The sequence below is a fragment of the Oenanthe melanoleuca genome, chromosome 1A (assembly GCF_029582105.1).
Source record: "Oenanthe melanoleuca isolate GR-GAL-2019-014 chromosome 1A, OMel1.0, whole genome shotgun sequence".
NCBI lineage: Eukaryota > Metazoa > Chordata > Aves > Passeriformes > Muscicapidae > Oenanthe > Oenanthe melanoleuca.
Genome location: NC_079334.1, coordinates 41,110,635 through 41,135,022, shown reverse-complemented (window position 1 = coordinate 41,135,022; position 24,388 = coordinate 41,110,635). Strand labels below are relative to the sequence as shown.

The following is a 24,388-nucleotide window of genomic DNA, read 5'->3' as shown; positions in this document are numbered from 1 at the left end:
AAAAAGAAGAAAGGTAAATCAGTTTATTGGAGCACACTGAGGGCAAACATCTCAGTTACCGGAGCTATTTGCTCTCTGAGCTTAGCCCTGTTTCAAAATGCTTATCCTCAGAACGTGCCACCCCAGCTTGATCACACTTTCATTTGACAGTCTGGATTTTTGAATAATGCACATGCATTAAACTTGCAGTAACACAGTAATAAAGAGTTGGAAAATAAGTTCTGGGAGAAACACCTATTTGCTCCCACACTGCTCTTATCTCTGTGACAACAGAGCTGCATCTTGCACTGTCTGGAAATGTGTGCTTTCAGAGGGGCTGCTTGACCTGTGCCTTAGTTTCCCACTTGAAATATTTCATGTAATTTCAACTGAGGAGATGTATGTCCAGTGACAAATCTTATTCATTTAATGGCAATATAGAGCTGTGGGGAAGTACTTAATTATCTGTGATGTGCCTGTAGTACTGCAGAATTTACTGTAGAATTTTGTCCAATGACCATAATTAAAACCCACAACTAACCCTCCAGCCCTCCCACCCATGTGGGCTTTGTGATTAAAGCCCTCAGACTGGCCTGATTGTGAAGGCAGGAGGGCAAGTGAGTGGATGTAATTTTTAATTCTTAGAGTTTCCTGTGGAGCACTCAGACTGCTTTAGCTCAGGCTGGGTGACAACCTGTGGGAATCCAGCCCTGCTCCACTGTGACCAGGCCTTCTGCTTGCTTGCTGCCAGCACCAGTATGGTGTGCTGGCTTCAGAGTTCCCACCCCCCAGAAAAGAAATTTGAGTTCCAATATAGACTCAGACAAATAGTTTAACAAAAATAAGCTCTGTCTCCCTCAGTTCTGCATTCCCATGAAAAGACAACTGATTGTAAGGCCAGTTATGCCATATGATGCCAAAAGTAGTGCAATCCAGAGATTAAGGGGTGCAAGGTTCGGAGCCAGAGTCCCTATCTTGATTTAAACCTAACTGGAAGAATGAACAAATTTTTGGGCCTAGACTGGTTAAATGGACTTTGAGTCTGAAAGCTCCCTGTGCTTTCCATTTCATCAGTTGATCTAATGAGGGAAACAGGCTTTCCCTCTAAGGCATATGACCAAGAATAGGTGGCTTTAATGTGTTAAGGCAGCTCTCAGCAGAAGTTTGGCACCAAGCTGTCCTATGTCATTGCTAGGGTGAGGGAGCAGAGCTGCTGTGGGGCTGGGGGAGGCAGCTGTGCTCTGCTTGAGCCTGCTTGCTTTGCACACTTGACAAGGCTGTGGCTCTGGGCAGCCTCCTTGCTGCACTGCTGCTCATGTGGCTGTTTCATGTAACAATAGGGGAGAGAAAAACATTTCTTTAAACAAAGGAAAATAAGACCGCAAACCATAAAGAAAACAGCAGGGAGATTTGGGGACACATGTCCTAACAAATCAGCAACAGCTGTGAAAATTACTTCTGATGCCTTTTTTTTTTAGCCTGATTAAATAAATAATAATCAAGATTAGAAGTAATTTCCTTTTCAAAGACCACAAATATCCATGTCTATCTCTGATTCCCACTGAGTCTAAGAAGCATGGCACAATTCTCTCTGTAGCCACATCATGGTAGTTAGGTGATCTTTCCTCAGTGCTTGGGGGGATGGAGTCATCAGAGTTGATGGTGCTCAGCAGTGTCCCTCTCCCAGCACCTGATGCCTCAAAGATGTCAGGCAAGGTGTGCAGGCAGGTAGAGCTGGTAGAAATCATTCACATGCCTGTAGGCAATGTTTTCTGCAGAGAAGGGCCAGCTAACACAGTTTTCTGACACAGGTTTTTGACCCTGACAGTTCTTTCTCCCTATCCCTAACTAGAAAAGCAGTGCTCAATTTTCATCAGAAAAGACTTCTTTCAGTGGAGCACAAATGTCAGTGTCCAATCTTCACACTGAAGGAAGGCACATGGTAACTCAAGACCCTTTCTGTTTTGTTTTCATCCTGGCTGTGTTCGATTTCACTATTTGTAAAGAAAACTTTGTATTTGCTAGTATTGCTTGAGGTCATGCAAGAGTTCAAAGAAATAAAAATACATTTTCTTTTTGCTTTTTGACAAATAACAGGATTAAATTCTTGATTAGAATGTTGGAAACAGTGAACAAAAGAAAGCACAACATTGTGATACCCACCCTTGTCTCTTGTAGCTGGATCTTGCTTTCTGTGTGACGTCTCTGCCACAGAGTCATGCAGTCAGAATAGCTCCACTTACATTCAAAAAAAGGGCCAAGTGTGCTCTTGGTTACTTTTCCACCAAAAGCAACTAAATAAAGCTTTTCTTTGTTAATTTGTGGGATCATACTACAAGCTCTGTTAGTCACTTTGTTGCCTATGGAGCACCCAGCAGTGCACCAAGGAGTGTTTGACCAGCCCAGATCCCTGTTTACCCTTTCTCTGAGAAAGCCAGATTAACTGCAGTTAAAATTATGATCTTTGTTATATTTTTCTCTTCTGGTGCCTTTTGGCTGCTTTATGTCTCATGGAGAAAACTCCTGTTGCAGTAGCACCTGCCATCGCTAACAAGAGAAGTTTCCAGGCACAGTCAATCTGAGGACTGAGGACAAATTTCCTGAACAGAGAAAGCAGGAACAGTCTTCTCTAGCTGTAAGTGTGTATTTCCAGAGTCTTCTAGAGTTAGAAGGGTGTTTCCAGAGCAGAGGTTTTTGGCAGAAGCTATAGCCAGCAGTGGTGACAGTGCCATTAAAAAAGGCTCAGTGGTCCTTTGCTCCCACATTTGCTGCACAACAGGTTCCATTCTCTGAACACCAAAATGCTCTTTAGGAAGCAAAACCTCTCAGCCATTGCTCAGAGCCCTTGTTTGAGCCAAAGAGTAATCAGAGCTGGGCTGGTTATGTAAACTGGAGGTGCTGGCCCAGAGATTGGTACTTGATATCCCCCAAACATGGGGATCACTGCTGGGGGAAGTCCAGCATGTTCTGCTGCCTACCTCTGGCCCAGCTTTTGTTTCCCCATGCAGCTGGTGGTCAGCCTCCAGGACCTGAGCAAAACAGGTCAGGGCTGCTTACATTGCTATGTCTGGAGTCTAGGCTGACAAAAAGTTTTATAGCATGAAATATAATTATACTGAACATGCTGGAAATGTTTTTACCAAAATACTAAGCATATATTTTTTTTTTCTTCTGTATTTTGGCCTCGTTTTTGTGGAGCTTGAGGTCCTGTTAAATGTTTCATTAACATTTTCCTGTTTTGTAATAATTGCTGCTCTCTGCCTCATGCTACTTTCCTCTTGACACAAGAGCCTCTATCTGTCTGTGTAGCTGTGTAGCTTCTTGCTCAAATACTATCTTCTGAAGTTGAAGGGGATTTTGTTGTAGCTCTGTGTTTAGTTTTCACTCTGTGCTCATTGTCTTTGGCACTGACACAGTGTGCAGGGTAAACTGAAGTGTATTTTGCAATTTTGTTGTGGCTGTCTGCTCTGCACAAATGCTCTACAAGTAAAAGTAGTCCTGATGGAGATAAACCAGCTGCATTCAAAGCACCTGACCCTACATATCCATATATACACAGGTCCAAAACCCACCTTAAAAGGGTTAGGAAGCTTTTTGCAGGGATCTTTTCAGTACTCTTTGACTCTTGTTTTACCCTTAGAAATACCCATTAAAGATTAGGGGTTTTTCTCAGTTTTTTTGAAGTTTAAGGCCAAGAGGGAAAGTGATATCTCCTGCATCTCAAGCAACCTGAATTCTCACTCAAATCCTGCAAATTCAAGGTGCTGCATGATTTCACTTGGACAGAAACATTTTAACTTTTCAATATAGAAAAGTCTGGGAAGGTTTTTGAGGCAAAGTCGTGTCTGAGATGACCTGGTGTTCGTGTGGAGGAGGCTGGACCAGCCTCCACAAATCCAACCTCCACAAATCCTTACAACCAGAGTTTTGATGAGTCTGTGAAACTGCTCAGTGTGCCACAGACACAAAGATATTAAAAATGCTCTCAAAAATACCGATGGCAGGAATGCAAATAGGTGAGACATGGCCAGACACTAGACAAACAACACTCCATGTGCCAGAAACAAATTATAAAAAGGACTTTCTGAGGCATTCAATGGTCCATTGACTTGTTGAAGAGATTTGCTGAAGAAAGTGGGCAGGTTTTGCCTTAAGTGGTCTTTTTGTCTTCACACATACACTGTAAATACATAACTACCCACAAAAGAACTCAAAGTGCTCTTTTAAAATATTAATATTCACAAATTTTGCAAAACAAAACTGAGGATGTTTGGTAAATGTATTAAGTTATGTGTATCAGAATAACTGGCATGTTCTGAGAAAGGTTGCAACATCCTGTGTTTCTTTCCAAAACCAGAATTTCTTCTTATCCCTAAGTTTATTTCAGTCTCTCTGGCAATGATGATCTTCACAGGGCAAGTATGAAAAGCTGCACTTGCAATTGGCTACTAAGTGAACTAAGTGGACTAAGTGAGCTAAGTGAACTAAGAGGAAGAGTTGAAAAAAAAATTAAATAAAATCCATGTGATTAATTTTATGAAATAGGATTCCTAATAACAAACACAAGTTTCAGAGTCATGACTATAATTTACTATATATTAACTGCTTTTCTACTGTACTTTTTGAATTATAAAATATTAGATATTTATATAAATAATGTGTTATATATAAAATATTATATATAGTATCTGCTTATAATATGAAGTTTAACTACTGACAGCACAGGATATATCCTTTGTCACTTTACTACCTCTCCCTGTTGCAATAATTCCTGCCACTGCAGAATGTATTTATTGCTGCCCAATATTTTGAAGTAAAAAGGAAAACTGGAGGTTCATAACACCTGACAAAAGGGAATTCACTGCAATGACTAAGAATGGAAGCAATTTACCTCAGTGTCTATAGTCAGAGGGAGAGATGAGCATGTCTGAGAATGATTCAAACCCCTAGAAGAGGCTTATGGTCACTAGCTATCTTCTTTAATGCACTTCAGATTGCTGCTTAAAGGCTTGCAGTGTGAGTCCAGGCTTTGGGAAGGATGTAGGATATTACTCATACTATTTCGAAGAAGAACTTGCCACACAACTTTTTTTTGGTCTTCCTTCTATTTAAATAATGTCAGGAACAGAGGAAAAACACCCTCTAGATTTTTACCCCATGCCTTCTGTTGTTTTACATCTTCACCTAAAAAAATTATTTCAGTGGTGCCATTTCCCTCCTCCATTATGTTCAGAATATATTTGGGAGAATCTTGCACTGTCAGGTCAATTATTCCTGGCTTCAAGCATTGCCTGAGCAAAGGCAGGGGCTACCTGAATATTTTCACCACAAGCCTGGGTCCATTGTTTGCTCTGAAAATGTCCATTTGTACTAGAAAGAACATATTGTCCATGCTCTACATGGAATGAAGCTGAGCAAACAAAGCTGCATGGCAAAAGAATGATGAATTTACTAAGTAGTAGCTTGCTGCTGCTGTATATTACAGATTACAAAACTATGATTTTATGTATTTTTAAATATATTAGCTGAGTAATATTCAGCTATTATATCCCTTTCTGTTCTGAAATATATGAGAAGTCTTATTGTAATTGATCCAGTCTCTTTTCACTCTGCCTTTTGTTAAGGGTAGAGAACTGCATTTTCAGCTGACTACAGAGTGCCTGAGGTTTTCACAGCTGCTGCCATACTCTGCCCAAATGCAAGTGATTCAGGCTCTCAAATGTACCACTGGTTTGACACCTGTGGCTTGAGCAGTGAGAGCTGCTGAGACTCAGGGGCTCTAGGAGCATCATACTAGGCATAACTTTGGAACTCTGCTTCTTTTAAGATCTGGAAAACATATAGGACCAGAAAGAAAATGAGTTAAACTTAGTTTAATATTTTCATCTCTGTCCTTATTTTAGGAGGCTAATTTCTGCAGCAGCTGCAAAGACTTGCTAAATCCTGAACAATTAATCAGAACTGGTCCAGCTCAGATCCAACCTTCCAAAACATTTCATCTAGGTGGTTTCCACCTCTGCTACACCTCTCATGGAGGCCCTTCAGCTGTGAGTAAGGAAAGGTTTCCAGCAGGATGACACGCTTATGGATCCCTCTTTGCTGGGGCCAGAGCCTGTCCCATTGCATGACCAGAGGTGTCCACTACAGCTTGTACCTGCAGTTATCTGCTGTGAGATAAACACACCCCCAGTCACACAGACTGGGAAGAGCTCACTGCTCATCATTTAATAGGGAACACATACATTCATTTTTGTTCATGTTTAGTGAGCCAGAGGAGCCTGTGTTTGCTCAGTAGGGTACAGTTTGAAATGCCTCTGTATGTGCCAGCATGATGTTCTGGGATGGAAGTCCTGGCCATCATGACTCCTAACCCCATGGTCACAGAGTGAAGTCCTGGAAGACTCCTCATGAGACCATCTGGATTGTATTATCTGGAGTACAGCCAGCAGGTCAAAGGTGTGGAAGAGATTATCCCCTTCCATCAGGCAATTTTGAATTTTGCACTCCCAAGGAGGAGTACAACAAGATGGTGGTGGAGTGCAAGGCATAAAAGGTAAGGTTGAAGGACTTAGCCTGCAGAAAAAAGGATGAGTAGGGATATTCACCAGGATCACTGGTGAAACTTAGTTATCAGTAACACTACAGTTCTGTTTATAAAAGTAACAAGATGTTAATGTAAACCAGATGCAATTAAAACCAGCCTGAGAGCACAATCAGATTCCTCTTTCATTAGCAGACTTTGTGGGAGACAAGTATTGCAATTTGTGCTATCTGAACAGTATATAATTCTTTGCACCACTTAACAACATTTCTCAGAGCCTGAAAGCAGAGCCAGCTCTAGAAGCAGTCACAATGAGATATCATTCTTAAAGAGGTTTGTCCTCACACAAGGGTAAAAGCTTGCCTTTGGAGACTTATGGGTGTTATCACAACAATTTCCCATTTATTAAAATCAGAGAAAGAGAGGTGAAACCAGTGCATTTCTGGCCCAGCAGGGTCTGAGCCCATTAAACTCTTCTGGCAGTGAGAGGGAAATGGCTGTTCTCCCAAAGCACTCCCCAGGGGTCATGCAGTTTGTCCAGGGAAAAAAACTTAATTCCTGGTTCTGCTGCAGACTTTCCCTCCTCATTGGATACATCTCTAAGGCAACATTCATGGAGAGCTTAGGCACCAGAGTGGCAGCCAGTGCTCACACATCAGTGTGCTAGGCTCTGACATTTTCCCTGGGCAGAGAGTGTCTTTTCTGGCGTGGCCACTGCCTGGGCAGGACTAAGCAGCTCAGCACCCAGGCAACCCAGGCTCTGCAAAGTCAAAGATTATTTACTGTTCAATCTGCCCAATCTGTTCAAAGGACACCAAGCATGCACCTACTGGTGTGGGATGTGACAGCCTAACAAAGCTTTGGTTCTCCTCTGCTGCACTCCTAAGGGCTGGACTGACTTTGAGCATGGGCAGTGCTGGTGCATGTCTGTCCAAAACACACCTCTCACATAAACTCACAGCTGCTCAGGGTCAGGGGTTGCAATGTCCTTGATGGATTTAATCCACTCTCTGCTCCACAGTCCTCAGTCTTCAGAACTGGGAATGTAGCACATCTCTGCTTCATTTGGACTTCATAGGGATAAGAACATTCAAGGCTAAGCAGCAGAGGAGCATGACAAGTCCTCAGGAAAAGCTGTCTGCTATTTATCAGCTATTTAATGAGGTACAAAGCCACATGAAACAAAAGGAAATGCAAAAAAGGTTTAAAACATACTCTGTATGAAACATTCTTGTTCCTACAATTTTTTTCTTTTGAAACTTCATAGTTAGAAAAGCTTTGTCTCTATCAGTTCCACATCTTTTGATAGTATTCTGCACCCATGGTAGTGACTTTCCATAATGCTACATAGTTCGTAAAAAAAAAATAAAAAATCACCAGATGACTTATAACTATGATTCATATTATTGTTATTGCTCATTATTATAATTTGTCATATGAGACAATGCCTGGCTATGCACTTTTCTTCTTTTGAAAGAGAAATCTGGCTCAGCTCTGAAGGCTCCAAATTCTGTTTATTATACTAGCTGAAACATGTTTATTACACTGTCATGTTTTGATATCCCTCCTGCTACCTTGTGCAAAACATACTTTTGCACTGACCAAATTGTGAAAATTCTGCAAGGCTTTGCTCTCTCTCATCCAGCCACTGATCCACCGAGTTTAGCAGCCTCATGTGGTGGTAGCCTGTATCTGACCCAGCAGTGTCCTCTCCGTCTCAGTACCACACCTAGTCCTGAGAGGCCTTTCATGGGGAAGTGAAAGCCTTAATGACTCCCAATCCTAAGATTTCCCGAGTTTTAAGCTCTAGTCATTCCTCAAAAACATAGAAAGAGTTATGCACTACCTGCCTGTATGGTTGTTATATATACATGTATATACACTATAGTATAATAATGTTTGATTGAGAGGAAAAGCCACAGGAGAAATATATATAACTAAAAGTACCAGTGATAAAGCAACAGTAATGACAACTCTATTTTCATGTTGCAGCTGCAGTGAGTTTCTGCATAATTTCGACCAATAAGCTTTTAAGGCATTTTAGCCAAAGCCTTTTGAACCCCTGAGCTACACTGACTCCATAATTTATGGCAGGAAGTCTGTCGAGTGACATTCTGAACACAAATAGCAAAGAAAATCATCTTATGAGAACTCAGTCACTGTTGTCACTGTTGATTTTGTACCACTTCTGAAAGACTAACAAGCTCTATCTTGGGACAAGCACTATCTAGAAATGTGTTTCCTCCTGATTTCTGCCTTTGGATCTAATATGTTGCGTTACCCTCCCCTCCAAAACTGACGTCGTCAGCTTTGTCTGTGACTGCATAACCAGAGGGGTATTGCCAGAAACAGGTGGAAGGTTCAGGGTTACATGAAAACCTCTCAAACACTTTGCTTGGCTTAGCAATGATGTCAATATTTATTGTCACTGTCACAGACCAGAAAGATTACACAGACACAGCCAGGAGACTGCACTTGCAGTTTGCATAGGGTTACATGCAGCACTCTCCCTCTGGCACTGAATTTAAGAGATGTTGCATCACAACAGGTGTCAATGAGATGAATTTTTCATTCAGCCCAAACACTGCTGGGAGAGGAAGGGAACCAGTGGATGACGTATCTGGGTTCCTGTTTCCTGCCCCACAGATCCCAGCTGGGTTTGAGCCTCACAGGAATGATGCTAATTCTGTAGTCCCACAACTCCCTTAAGTCAACATAAGCAAATGCTGATGCTAAAAGAGGCAGTGCCAACTTCCCACTGACCCAATCAGTGTTTTCACTCTCTTTGCTTCCCCAAGGACTGCAAATAGTCATATATATGTATGGGAGGGAAAAAAGAAAAAAAGGTTAATTTTAACCCAGAGTGTTGTGCTGTTCCCACTGACTGTGTGGCTGCATGAACATCTGGCAGATGGGAAAGTGAGATGCAAATGGCAATAAGCAGGCAGAGGACTGGAAGGTAAGCCAGGACTGGTTATTGCAGTTAAATGAATTCTGGAACTAGCAAGAAAATTACTGCAGTCGTACCATATCCCCTCATGGCTAAAAGGGAGTGGAGGGAGGGTGTGCAAAACCACAAGGCAAACATCCCTGGTCCATTATATCTGGATTAGGCAGATTAGATGAAACAAATTTCTGACTCAGAAAATGCCATCAGACCTGTTTAAACTCGGTTAAATGTATCTAAAGAACCCCTAATTTACAAAGTGCTTCACATTGTCTATGTTGACATCCAAAATCAAGTACTGGTAGTTTCTAATAAAACATAGCCTAGTCAAGATGCTCTTTTAAATCAAAACCATTGCCTCATTTTTTTTTTTTTGTAATGAAAATCACTTTCCTCGTAAAAAGTTTTTCTGTTTCAGAAAATTATATTGAGAATAATGTGTCTTAATAATGACTCTTATAATGGCATTACTTAAAACAATTAAATCAATTAGTTCAATAAAATTCTTCAACAGAACTGCAATATTTTGACACTATGACTGATTGAGTTTACTGCCTTTGCAACTAATGAAAGATTGGTTCCTTTAGCAATTACACTCTGATTAGTCCACAGCAAGAACATTTTCCATTACTCATCCCCCACTGCTATCAAAGGGCCTTTACTTTGGGCTTTAGTTCTCTCTTTAATCCTAAATTAACAGAGTTTATCAAAGCCCTTGTTCACTAAAACTCTTGGATAAAATTTGGTTTTGTATTTTACCTGTGCTAACTAGACACTAAGGCACAGACACCTAATATTTCTTTTGTTTAATTTAAAAATAGTAGTTGTGGCTGTTAAAGAACAAGTAAGAGTTAATGCTAAAAACCTGTGATATAAAAAAATAACTGTTTAGTACAAAACAGAATAAAGAATCTTTTCATAGCCCAAGTAATCAAGCTTCTGTCAAAGTGAGATAATTGTCATTCAAACTTGCAATTCAAACACAGCTGCTAAAAAACAGAGACAAGAAGCCAGACACTTCACTTCACTTTGAGCACTAACTCAGAAGAAAGTACAGAGGCTTGGCAATAACTGAGACCTTGTAATTCTGTACAGTTGTGGAAGCACCCAGAAAAAAAATCTCTTAATTTAAGAATTTTGTCTTTCTGAAGTTGAAAACAAATGTGTTTACCATGCTGGTTAAGATAGTATTTAATGAGAAAAATCTATTAGTATATTAGCTTTTTTTTTATTTAACTGAAAACCCTCAAAGTACTAAAGGTGGCTCTTGGCTTCAAGTACACAATTAATATTTATTTTAATGAAATCCTAGTAGTAAAACTTTTTCTTGGCTCCACAGATTGAGTGAACATGGCAGGCAGGATTGTGAGCCCAGTGCAATGACAGGCATCTTTCCTGCAAAGAATCATCATTCTTTACTCTACTCTTGCCTGTTGAAAATAATCAGAAATTAAATATACAGGCATTGCTAAACCAGAACTGTATTATGTATTTATTTTGTCACACTAGCTTCCATTTCTTTTTTTTCCCCCTCAAATGTTAAAAATAATTTAACATGGTATAAGTTTTGTTGCTTACTCTGCTTGACTCTGTTAAGTAGAGTTTGAAGTAAAACCTGGAAAATAACTATTCTTACAGGAAATTAATGTTCTGCTTATATGTGCTGCATATTCATACACCACTATTGCTCATTACACTGTTTTGCAAATGTGCACAAATATCAACTAGTAATTTCATAAATCTGGAAGCCACAATTCCCAGGTGATGACCATGACCCTAGAAAAAACCTAGAGAAAACAACCTCTTTACGAGACATACCTTGCAATAGATGTTTGTTTAACTGGAAATCCACGAGAGCAGCTGCCCAGTGCAACAGTACATATTTGCTTCTGAATCCTTTCTCAAAGACACTATTTAAACATGTTGATGAACTGAGCTGTATTTTTCCCCACCTCCATTCCAGCAAAATAAGGAGACTCAGAAGATAAAATTTGTTTTGTTGTTGCAAGTAGTGCTTTGTGGTAAGTGAGAAATTTGCTTTCTATAGTCCTATGTAATTATGAAGGTGGCAAATGTCCATTTCCTGTACAGATGCAGTGTCTGTGTGTACTGCTCAGTGATATTTCTATTTGAAAATGAATATACTTCTATTTCTAGAAGTGTTTGTGCATAGAGCTCCTTATTGTCCGTATTTGGCTTGAGGTTAAAGATCTGCTACTTTAGCTTCACCACTTTGGCAAGAGGAAACAAGTATTTCTTGTGTTGAGACTGTAACTCTAGGCTATACGATGTGTTTCAGTCCGGTTCTGATTTATGTTAAGCTGTAAACAACTGAGATTTATAACATGGGTTTATGATGTGTGCAGCAGGACTAGCTATCACTAAGTTTCCTGCAGCATCCTGATTAGGAGCAGTGATAACAGGGATTTTTCAAATGCTCCTGTTCTGTGCTAACTTTGATGCTTTCCCCTAGAGGGGAAAATTTGTGTCTCTTGAGCCAGTCACTCTTTATACTTTCTTCCTGGACTTTGTTTTAGCCTTTTCTCTGCCGTTTTATGGATAGGAGTCCCTTAGCCCAGTGAACAACTCCAATTGGCAGAAGAAATTTCTGAAGTGTTCCTTCTCTCTTAGAACTGTTTGTGCAACCATTCTCCAAAACCAAAGGGATCAGGAGTGACCATAGCTGAGATGGTGTCACTCACCTTCTCCTCCATCACTGGACAATGGTGCAAATTGTCAGAAAAGACTTGACTCTATGTCCCTTCTACTCCTGTGTGCAGCATGGGACAAACTTCACTCTCACACAGAGAAAGATCTGATCTGAGGGTACACTAAGAGACCAAAAATAAACTTTCTCAGAGTAGGAATGATATTTTCCATGGTAAAAGAGAAACAAAAAGGTACAAGATGAGTCTTGCTTTTAAGATGTGTGAAGTCCTGTCACACCTGCTTCAAATGAAACTAAAAATGTCCATTAGCCTCTTACTCATTGCCCTGTGTTTTCACTTGCTTTGGAGTTTGTAGGCAATAAATCATAAAGCAGAAACATGGGCTGAATCCTGAGATATTTATTCAGACTAAAGTTTTATTACTGGCAAAGCTCTGTCTGAGTAGCCTTATCATCTCCTATTTTTTCACTGTAAAAAGGAAATATACTAAAAATCATATTCCTGCAGCACCCAGCAATTTTTGGTTTCATAGTGGAATTTGGTTTTGGTCAATCTTTGGTTTCATAGTGGAATTTTCTGGTTCTGGCTAACTTACTCCATCCTTTCTCATCCCCTGCAATGATTTTAACAGTAATTTCTGAAAAATTACTTTTAAATTTTCAGATCAAATTTCTGATTAATTAAAGGAAAAAAGAGAAAATGAGCTGTATTAGGAATCACAGGTACTTTGTAAATGAAGATAATTTTTAGATTTCTAGGAAAACAAGATGTTATACCTTTTGTTGTAAGGTTTTGAAATTTTCTATTTACTTTGAAGAAAACTGTGTCTTGAAGCAAAATGATAGTTTAATAGTGTATAGAGAAACTGTTCGTGGTGGCTGTGAAATCCAAACTGAATCATCAAGACCAGATGGTAATCTTGACTAGTACTACTACGATTTTCAAGACCCATCAGTGGTAATGATGTGAGAGATGTTTTAAGACCTAATTTCAGTTCTGATGAGAAGGAAAATGTGAAAATAATTTTCTCCCTATTTCACAACGATATTATGAAAATCAGTTAGTGTTTGTAGAAATTTTTGGTTGGCCAATATGCTGCATGAACATTCATCTTATAATTGGATAGTTAACTTAATGCAATATTCTTAAATATTTTTTATATGTTTCTTAGTTACACTGCTCCTGCATTTTTTATTTCTTCCTTCAAACTCTGAACTCTTTAGCATGATATGATTCAGCATCTGTTATTTTGCGCAAGGTTGTGTTTTCCATGATAGGAAAGTGAAATTCAAAATATTGACAGGATGATGAATTTTTCCCTTCTCTATACTTCACACTTGTGGATAATGATGAAAATCATCATACTGTAGTTTTGATGCTTTTGGTTTCTGGTTCTAATAGTTCACAGTAGTAGATGAAAATAATATCAAATTATGTACCAAGGATGTCTGTTCCAACTTCCAAGGTCTAGAATCCCTGTTTCTAATTTAATCTGAAATTTTCTGTCATAAAGAAGGTAACAACAAAACATTTTAGCCACCAATGACTGACACTAAGAAGTTCTGGATTTACCACTAAGCAAAAACAATGAAAATGTATTGGTAACTTTAAAACAATCTATTGTGACTCAGAAAAGTGATACATACCACAAATGCTGTCATCTGGTACAAATTTTTAACCATGGACCAAGAATTTTTTTAATCTCTTCATTCTATTCTATTCTATTCTATTCTATTCTATTCTATTCTATTCTATTCTATTCTATTCTATTCTATTCTATTCTATTCTATTCTATTCTATTCTATTCTATTCTATTCTATTCTATTCTATTCTATTCTATTCTATTCTATTCTATTCTATTCTAATCTCAAGGTTATACTTTGAATGTATTCTAAAGGTAATGGCCATAAGGAAGCCAGAGGTGTCTACTGTTTCAACACGTACACAGTGACTGTCTAAGGGAGGGTGGGAGGTGGCTTTTAACACATTCCTCTGGTGAACCATGCCATTTTCTATTGGTTTTCTCCAGAGAGCTCAGATGCTGTGTTCTGGGATCTATTTATTTGAAAACCTCATTTGTGTATTATCATACATGAGATGTATGTACCCTGGTGATACTACATGAGTATTCACCTTTGGGGAGAAAATTTTCCAATAAAGATCCTTAAATATATAACTTATTTCATTCATTCCAGTCCTCCTTTGCTCCAGTTCATTTATGCACAAGTGATGGAAATAGAAAAAGACATCATGCTGACTTACTGTCTTAAAAGGATTTCTTTGTACATTGATTAATATAACTGAAGAATATTGGTATGGAAAATATGAATAGAGCATCTCAATAGAAAGAAAAAAGGATTAATTACTAGTCTTCTTAGTGATAATTCTTTTGAAATGTGGATAGGCTGGTACCTTAGTCATGTTCTACTATTCCTATGTTTGTGTCATTGGACAGCATTTTCTAAAATTTTAGTGTTGCTGCTTTTGACCCTAATACTGCCATGTCAGATATTGGCTTGTGTTTGGTATGAAGGCCTCACAGCAGAAGATTGGAAGGACATTTCTCACTTCTAGTGCTGTAGTATTCGATTTTGTAGAGCTTGAAGCCTATCCTATGCAGGAACTGAGCAACAAGTTGGGCAGTAACATCCAAATACAGAAGCATTTAAAACTTGGAGCACAAAACACCATTATTTCAACAATATCTATGATTCCATTTAACATGAAGGGCCCTAATTTAAGCTGTGTAAAAACTATACTTCTATGGTTCATGCCAGGGCAACATCTGAACCTATCACACCTCTCTCTTTCTGGCTTTTGGAGTAAATTCTCAAAAATTAACCATCCCTTCTCATTACCAGCTAATGATGCACATTTGTGATCTGAGTTTCTCCATCCAACCATGTTCTTCCTGACTTTTGAGGAAGATGTGTCTGTTCAGCCACACTGTTCATCCACTTCAGAAATGACCATCCACTCTTACTGACTGACATGAAGCAGAGGAGAAAGTGTTTTCCTTTAAAATACACTTTTTACAAGGTCAACATGAAAGCACACATGCAAGTCCCAGGATAATAATCAGAGCTTATGGACAAGTTGGATAAACTTATTTGGTTTTTTATGGTAAATTCTGACTTTTCCACCCAGTTTGAGTAAACATATATGTATTTAGAAACATTTTTGTAGCAATTTTCCTTCAAAATTGTTATTATCCGTTGTAAGAGATTTTGTCAAATATAAACATTTCCCTCAAAAAATGGTTTAAAATGCCCATGAAAGGAAAACATTTAATCAGGTAAACCTAAAAATGCATACAAGAATTGTCCTGACATACACAGGGTAGCTCATAGAGAAAAACATTCTCAGAAACCTCCTCACTTTTTTTCAGAGCAAACGATTAGGACAGTAAATAGGTGCCAAAAAGATAAAAATATTAAATTACTTCCAACTAAGCACTCATCTCATAAACATTAGGCTGGAAGTCACTCAAACAATTGCTCAAAAAGAATGCTCTGGAGTCTACAGGTTACATTTCTGATGCCATTTAGTTAAATGGAATCATTAAATACAAGAACTAAGGACCTGGTTCTCCTTTATACAGAAGTTTCTTTATGTGACTCTGGCAGTAGAGATGGGCTGTAAAACAAATGCTGCAATTAATGCCTGACTGAAGGACCACTGGTACCAATTGAAATAGTGAAATGGAAACTCATCCCAAATTTTCCTAAAGATTTTTTTAAAATGAGGAATCCCATAACTGTAATCAAAATTACTAACAACTAAAGAATAGAAACAAATGCATTGATTTTTTAATTTGATTTTTATGACTGAAGACTTTGGAAAGGTATTGATGCTGGGCTAAAAATACACTGGAAAAGTACAAAGGGATTCTGTGGATTTGCTTTAGGAATAGCTTTCTTTGTGTTTTTGCCAACTCATAACAGGAAAACAAGTATTTTTCGTAGAAATGCTGACATAACTTTACTAATAGCACCTTTAGCAGAGGTTGTTACAGTGTGTATTTACTCAGGTACAGGATTAAATAAGAGATGTGAACTCACCATAGCAACCCCTGCAACACATTGCAGATATGCTGCTTCTAAGATACAGCAAATGTTTCTGAAGAAATACACATGAATATGAGGCAAACATCTATCAGTTCCAAATTGTGTTTCAAAAACACTTTGCCATACAGTATAACAAAAGAGTTATAACCTGATGTTCTGTAAATTAATGTATTATTTGATATTTTCATTGTGTTATGAATTTCGGCTCAAAATATAAGTTTAGATGTTTCTGATTCCCCAATTCACTATAGCAAAAGTAGTGACAAGCACACCATTGAGCTCCTTGTAAATATTGCTGTGAATCCTTACATTCCCTAGGAATCCTGGCAACTTACCTATCTGTTTGGAACCACCTCTTGCTGATGTTCTGAGATCTTGAAATAATATTAATATTCACCATAACATGTTCAGCAGAATTTTTTGAATAAAGTTAGAAGTAAGTTTTCTTCTAAACAGTTTTTTCCCCACTTTTAGACACTTTACTCTTTCCTCTTCATTACCCCTCTGCATCTTGAATTTTATCAGCTAATATATGTCCCTTCCATTTATCTTTATTCAGGTTGGCTTTTCCTGTTTGCATAAAAAAACTGTAATTGTATTTACAAACTTACTACTTGGTTGTTTGTTGGTTTTTTTTCCACATAAGTGTTTTCACTTTCACCTTCAAACCACTTAGGCAGTGCCTAAGGTGAGATACTGATGATATCCAGTGGGTTTTTATACCTCCTGAAATTAAGTTTTGCTGCTGTATCTTTCTTATACTTTACCCAACAATTTGTGGCAGAATTTACTCGTGCAAGAAGAACGAAGTGATTATGTTGCTTTGGGTTTTTTTCTTGGTATTAAGCAACTCTATTGTCTTTTGCCAGATTTCAGTTGTAGAGGGGGAACATCTGTTTTCTCACATTGCCTGAGATGATTGATAAAGAAGACAAGAAGTATTCTGGACTGCTACATAAACTTGTTTCCACACCTCCTTTTATCACTGTTCAAGGTTATGTCTCTGTGGTACATAAATGCAGGAACTCTAAATAAATTTTGAATATTTTTGGTAGCAGAGGAAGAGGTTTAATTAAAACCTCAAAGCATTTTAAAAAAACCTCATTGTCAATCTTCATACCTACATTTTATCAGAAGGAAATGGTTTTTCATTCTTACAAACTAACAAGTTTGTTCATTGAAGATGTTAAAAATTCTGTTTAAAATACCTACTGACAAAATGCATCCCCTCATATGCATACTTCAACATCACTTCCCCATTGGTTTATTACATTGTTTATTTTTCACAGAGGGTTATTTTCACTTGGGGTAAGGTATGATGCACAGTGGCTGAATGGTTGGTCCCTGGTGTTTCTGTGCACTGGGGACATGCCCTGATCCCAGGTAATCCTGGTCAGGATGGGGTTCAGGGGCTCACCTTTCCCATGAGCTGGGGTCCAAGTGCTGCTTGGTGGAGCTCCTGGCTCTGTGTTCCCTGGGATGGTGCCTTGGTCCTGGTGGGAGCTGAGGCTGAGTGCCCCAGGGCCTGGGAGAACTGTTTGACTTATACAGTCAGATGAGCTGTGCAAGGATCTATATTTAATCTCTGGTTTTTATTCCCTTGCCATGGCTAACTCTTGGTGCAAAACATGCAGCTGCTCAGGTGAGAAGAGCTGATTCAGTCAGGGTGGATGAAACCCTGCCACAAAATGCCTGTCTGAGAAGTTATGTGACAATTTCCACTTTTGATATCATTCAAAACTTTCTTTAAGCTGCTCACTATGCTCAGTTTTGAGTTTGCTCATCTTAAGGATAATGTTAATTGTGACTCTGTGCTGGAAGAGATTGTCACAGGGCATTTGAGCTCTTCCTTGGCTTCTTTATATCTTTAGTCCTCCTAAGTATTTTTTGGCTTGCTTGTGGTTGTTTTTTTATTTGGTTTTTTTTCCTGGCTGATTGATTCAAGATACACCCACTGTAAGTTTACAAGCTGCAGAAATGAGGAAACGCTGGTTGTGGTCCTCAGATGACTGAAATTATAATAATAATATGGCCAAAATATATTTAGTATAAACCAATAACATTCGAGATGACTTCTCATTACTTCCCAGGTTTACACACTTCAGTTTAACTGATGGAAATAGCCTTGTCACCATGGCACTGAGTTTCTCATATTAGCTAGAGACCCTTGTGATTAACAGTCACAGGGATATAACCACACTTGCTATTGTGAATCCAGATCACTAAACCCTTCACAAACTGGATCAAAACGAGTCAAGTATCTGCCTACATGGCTCTCCAAACAAACATGGCCAATGTGTACCATTTTCTGAAACTAGTGACAGTCACTGGTGGGATGTGGCCAGCATCAAGTTCAACTGCTTCTGAGACCCCGAATTCAACAGAGTTTCTATTTATAACTATTTCCATTAATTGAAAATGGCCTTTGGCACCAGGACAGACCAGAGCCTGGTCTTTGGTCTCTGGATCCACTCTCCAGGGAGAGAGAGCCCTGCCTGTGTCCCACACCCTGCCTTTTCCCAGCACAAAGCAACAGCCACTTATGGAGCTGTGGAAATAGCTCATTACTTCCTGCTATACATGTTGTTGTAGATATTTACTGGGTGAACCCATTCATTAAAAACAAAATCCCATCCCCTCCCCTCATTATCCTTCCTTCACAAGAATGTATTTCATATTGACTTTTCCCCCACCAGCCTTACCCCTGATGGAAGCAAACTATTCCACATGTTGCAACCTGGTGTTAAAACTATTGTTTTGTAGTGCTTAATGTTTTATTATTCTTAAAACTGAATTTCTTAATTTTTTTTAATAGGAAAAAAAATCATAAGCTTTGTAAAAATGAAATGTCAGCATTACATGGCTCAGAGAAGTACCATGAATGTTTTGCTATTGTCATCTCAGATTTCTGGACAGTGTGACTTATTACTTGCTGTGTCTTGTTTCTGCATAGTGTTTTCAATGGAAATATTTAAAAAAGAATGTTTCTTTCTTTTGCAATGAACATTTCTGTTTGACATTGTATAGTATTTCCTCATCAATGGTGCTTGAAATATGCAAGCATTAAGGATTGATATAATATTATGTGGCTCACTGCTGCTCCTCACACCACCAGAGGGAATGGGACACCCTGAGAGCTGAACAGATTTAGAAAATGACTAAAAATTACTAAGTCTCTCTCCCAGATATGCACAAATGGTTCCTTTCTAACACTGAACTCCATAATCAAATCTGTCGACTGACATTTCTTCCCTTACTTATTTTTCTTTAAAATTTGTTTGGCTTTTGTTGTGTGTTTTTTTTTTTTTTTGGTGGGTTTTTTGGTTTTTATTTTTGTTTTTTTGGTTTTTTTTTTTTCTGTTTTTTGGTTTTTTTTTTCAGGTTTGGGTTGCTGTTTTTTTTGGCATAGGGTTGGTTGGTTTCTTTGTTTGCAGCTATTTGATTTAAGGGAACAAAGAGATCAAATAATCCTCAGGTATTTTTCTTACTGGAAGAAATCTATGTAAGTTCTTTTATTATCCTTTTTCCTTCCCACTGCAAGAAAATTTCAATAGATTATCATTACAGATATATTTTACAATGAAGAAATGAGTAACACAACACAAGCACATCCATTCTCTTAATTGAACGAGCTACAGCTTTTTGGCTGAAACAAACAATAATATTATTTATGACTCAAATTACATTCCACAAACTATGCTCTCATCTATAAAGAGACTATAAATGGCATGGTAGGGTTTCATATTGGTTTTTCTTTTTTTTTTTTTTTTTTTTTTTTTTCCCAGTGACTTTCCTGCTGACCCCTCTCTTAATTTACAAATAAAACCTTGACTTTCTTGACTGCCAGCACTGAAAATCCACACTGGAATCTGAGATCAAGCTGTGTCCTTTCTGCTTTATGCCAAAATAGACTCTGGTTCACCTCCTCAGTGCTGAGGTGGCTCTGCAGGGCTGGCAAGAATGTAAAGAAACAACAGTGGTTTTGTGAGTAAAAAAGATGAAGTGAACACATTCTCTCAGAAACAGGAAGATACCAATTTTCAAGGCAGCTTTATAGAAAACAGCTGTTCTTTGAAACAAATGCTCATAGGAGGCTTGGGGTGAGACATCTCAATGCTCGCTGTTCCTGCAGCACCTCTTCCTCTTTGGTGTTCCAGCCTGTGGATCAACCCAGCTGAGGTGTTGGTGGCTGTCAGCAGTGCTGGACTCAGGTGTTTCTGCCCTCTTTGAGCTGTTTGTGCCCCTGTGGTGATGCTGAGACTGCTGTGTGCACTGGGTGCAGGGGTGTCCTGTGGAGATCCAAGCTTGTCTCCTTCAAGCCAGGTCCCAACACAGCTCTGCAAACAGCTGGGCTGCCTTGGATATATGCTCACCCTTCTGCTTCTGTGTTTGTGGGATATGAGATGAAATCCAGGAGTCAGTTTCCTAATTATTTTTCAAGTCTGATCAAGGGCATATATTTAGCTAGTTTTTTGAACTTAGTTATAACACCTTCTAAAATTCTTTTGAAGTCAATCTTCCGTAGCATAGTTGGCAAATACATGTTCTCAGTAGAAGTCTGATGAATATAAAATCCTTTTGGACAGAGCACCAAAACTTTGAGATGTTTACCTTCCATTGAGGAGTGTGTCTCTGCAGAGGTCAGGAACCCATTTCAGTCAAACACAGGGATCAAGCCCTCTGCTGCCATGAAGCCTATCAGGGGAGAAGGGCTCACTCCTTGCAAGGACAGGAGTTTACACAGGGCAGAGAAATGTGGGCAAAGCAGAGGGCACAAGGTCTGACAGCAGTCACAAAAGGTACCAGCAGGTGCTGCTCCAGTGGTTTTTCAGAAACTGCAATTATTCCTGCTGTCATCCAGGAGTACTGAGGCAATGATAGGTGAGAAATACTCTCAGGAAAATGATGACAGGTGAGGTCAGGCAAAGACAGAATTGTAACCTAAGGCACACATGAAGCCCCCTTCCTTCCCTGTCTGCAGAGAGCCTTAGCACTGTTGGCAGAACACTTTGGCTGCTAAATCCTATAATTCACTGTATTTTATTTCTCATTTATTAAAGAATAGAGAGAAGGTAATGATGCATAGCAGACTGCTGCCCCTGGAGCTCTTTCAGACTGTGGACCACAAAATCCCAGATTCGAACTCTGAGTAATAATCAGCTACAGTACTGTTGGTTCTTGGGGACAAGTAAAGTTCATGATGACCTGCTGACGTCTGGATTGTCTGCTGCCCTGTCCTGCTGCCTCTTCCACTGGCTGTCCCCTGCACCCCATGCCACCAGCTGTGCTGAGAGCACTGAGCTCATCAGGCAGTGCTGCCACAACCCTTCTGGAGACCCTTCATGGAGAAGCACAGCTGAAAAATAATTTTTACTTCATAACAGGACAGATTTAACAGGAGAAGAAACACTGAGCCATAGGGAATGCACAGTTCCTTCTGCAGGTACATCCTATGTAAAATGTGAGTCTCTTCAATGTCCCCTGGATTTGATGAAAGAGATATTTACTAGACTGACATGTAGACTAAGAGTAAAGGAAGATAATTACAAAAGCCAATTAATAGAGTTTCCACACAAACCAGAGATTTATGCAGAATTTCTTCTGGAAGAAATTGCTTTGTGCTTGGTTTGGCTAAATAAAACCTCAGTTTTATTTTTGATGCAGTGTTTTAGGCTACTTCTGCAAATATGTAGTTGAGTTCTAATTTTAATAATCACAGCAATCTGAATATTTACTTTTTTCTGCCCAAGGGATAAAAATCTAAATGTGGGAGAAAATATATCTGTTAACACTGAGCCTCTTTAAATCTTTCCAACCAGCCACCATTGAAAAGGTAATTCTTTTTTAGGAGTAAACCCAAATTCATGAAACCAAAGACATTCACAGTTAAGACATTGACTCTTTTTTCTCTTAGCTCAATACAATTTGTTTATGTATTACAGCATCTACTGCAGGTTATGTAAGACTTGTTGCAAGAACCTGTGATATCTGTTGAATAAAGGACAAAGTCTCAGTTTAGTTTTGAATTTTCAGGGTTTAGTGGATTCTTCTGTAACCCTGTCCCAGGTCTTACTGTACCAGATGGTTCAGCTGCAAATCATGTCTCTCTCTGATTAATGGAGAAACTCCTGTCACTGCACACCTTGAGGTTGCAGCCCTGCATGTACAAATGTAATCAAAGGACATTCCTTGGGAAAAAGTGCTAAAATTCCCACACTGACTGACAAATTTATTTTTGAATTAGATGAGCTACTAGATTGCATTATCAGAGACAACCTTAACATTTTATGAGTTATCAGACACTTAAATTAGAAGAATGATCGCCTGAATCAAAATTCTATCCTTAGCTCACTTTTTAATATTCAGACTACATGGACATCCAGATGGACATCACAGAAACTAGTTAGCAATCAGAAAGCTTAATCTTGTTCATTTCATTCAGATGAATATTCTCACTGGGGTTAATGAAGTTCTCACAAGAATAATATGAACATGGTTGCTTAATTCTTGCTAGATAATGTTAAATCATTTGATTAAATCCCTTTTTTTCCCTCAAGGCTACTGACAAGAAAAATTAACCAAGGCTCACAAATATCCAGCTATGATCCAGTACAAACCACATACATTCCCAAGGAGAAAAATAAAGAAAGTTTCTTTAAGCAGAAATATGCTTTTAATATGAGAGTGAAGACAGAGTAACACTGCTGGATTACCATAATCAAATGGGAAACTCTCAAAAACCCCAAACCCAAATATGCAGACAAATTGCCTTCGGAAATTAATTGGATTCTGCATAAAAATATTTTGCATTTTACTTGCAAATGTACACTTTTCCTGAGGACAAATGTGTTTGCTCATTTAATTAAGAAATGCATACTATGACATCCCAGAAAATATGCAGAACAGTGGATTAAAGGGCACATGGACACCCTGATCATGGCACTTCTTGTCTTCTCAGCTCTAGAAGTGGCATTGAAACACAATGCCCATCACATGGGTGAAATGCACTGTGGGAATACAGGCAATATAAACTCCATTACTGCTCTTCATTTTATGAATGTAAAATTGAGAGAAGATAAGTGTTTTTAATCAGTAGAAATTCACATTGCATAAAGAAAACTGCATCAAGCAAATGCTGATGTCTCCACACTGAAGAGCATTTTTAGCAAAGATTGTCCCTACAATCACACAGTGGTGATTAATAGTTAACAAAGAGCAGGTAAAGCCCTACAGTATACAATCAGCTCTGAATTTTATGCATATTGAAATCCATAAAATCCTATATAATGTTGCCTCAGTAGGAGACTGGAATGTAAGGCCACAAAAAGTTAACCTGTCCCATGGACAAACTGGGCTATTGCTCCAGGCAGAGCGATGGGAGGGGAAGAGCTGCTCCATGTGGCTGCTGCTTGAGCTGTGCAGGCAGCTCAGAAAGCCTGGGGTAGGGACAGCATCATTTATTTTCACCAAAACACCAATAGCCATGCCTAGAAAAATGAATTAAGGTTATGCAACTCTTGGTATTTTCTACTTCTTGATTTTCTAATTGATAAATAGCTATTACACTTTGCTCATTTGATTAAATAGTATTTACAGTTTTACTTTTGCAATTATTCCTCTCTTTTGAAATAAAAAAATCAAAGAAAAATAAGTCAATAAGAGTTTAAGTCTTTTGTCACTTTCAAATTAGTTTATTTTTGGAAAAGCATGGCTTCATTAATCTGAGTCTACTTAAAAGCCTACCACTTTTTTAGCTTAAACCTTCCAGGACATTTCACCCTCAGAGATGTTTTGAAAGAGGAAAAGCTTGTGAGGCTACTGATATGTGCTAATACAGGAAAAAATAGATAAGAAACTGTCACAGTGTTCTAAGTCAGTGTGTTCCAGCAGCTGCATCATCATCACTCCACTTGGCAAATCAGCACACCTTTTTTTTTCTAGTACTCTCTTAGCTCCCTCCCTTCCTGCCTCAGTCCTTCCTTTCTGCCCTCTTGTGTTTTACCCTGTAAAAATATATGTTAGCCACAGGAATAAGTGAGAGAATGGCAAGACTTGGCAGGAAAAGAAAGAGAGATGGAGATCTAGAACAAAAAATAAAAATGTGCAATAAGAAAATGGTGGAGCAGATTGTGGAAGACAGTCAGGCTGCTTGTAAGTACAGGCAGATACTGGGTTGAGACTAAAA

At 38.7% G+C, this 24,388-nt stretch overlaps 1 protein-coding gene across 5 annotated transcripts in view; it reads left to right on the top strand.

The window, feature by feature from the left end:
• Positions 1-9,399: 9,399 nt before the first annotated feature.
• LOC130248239 (myoD family inhibitor domain-containing protein-like) overlaps positions 9,400-24,388 on the top strand; it is a 66,330-nt gene continuing 51,341 nt past the window's right edge. The window contains exons 1-3 of one of the 5 annotated variants that reach the window (XR_008839617.1): positions 9,400-9,479; positions 11,431-11,488; positions 21,264-23,137. The gene's annotated coding sequence lies outside the window, so the exon portion shown is untranslated. Of the gene's footprint in view, positions 9,480-11,265; positions 11,489-21,263; positions 23,138-24,388 lie in introns of those variants that run through there. The other 4 variants (XR_008839616.1, XR_008839618.1, XR_008839619.1 and 1 more) reach the window with 4 other exon arrangements.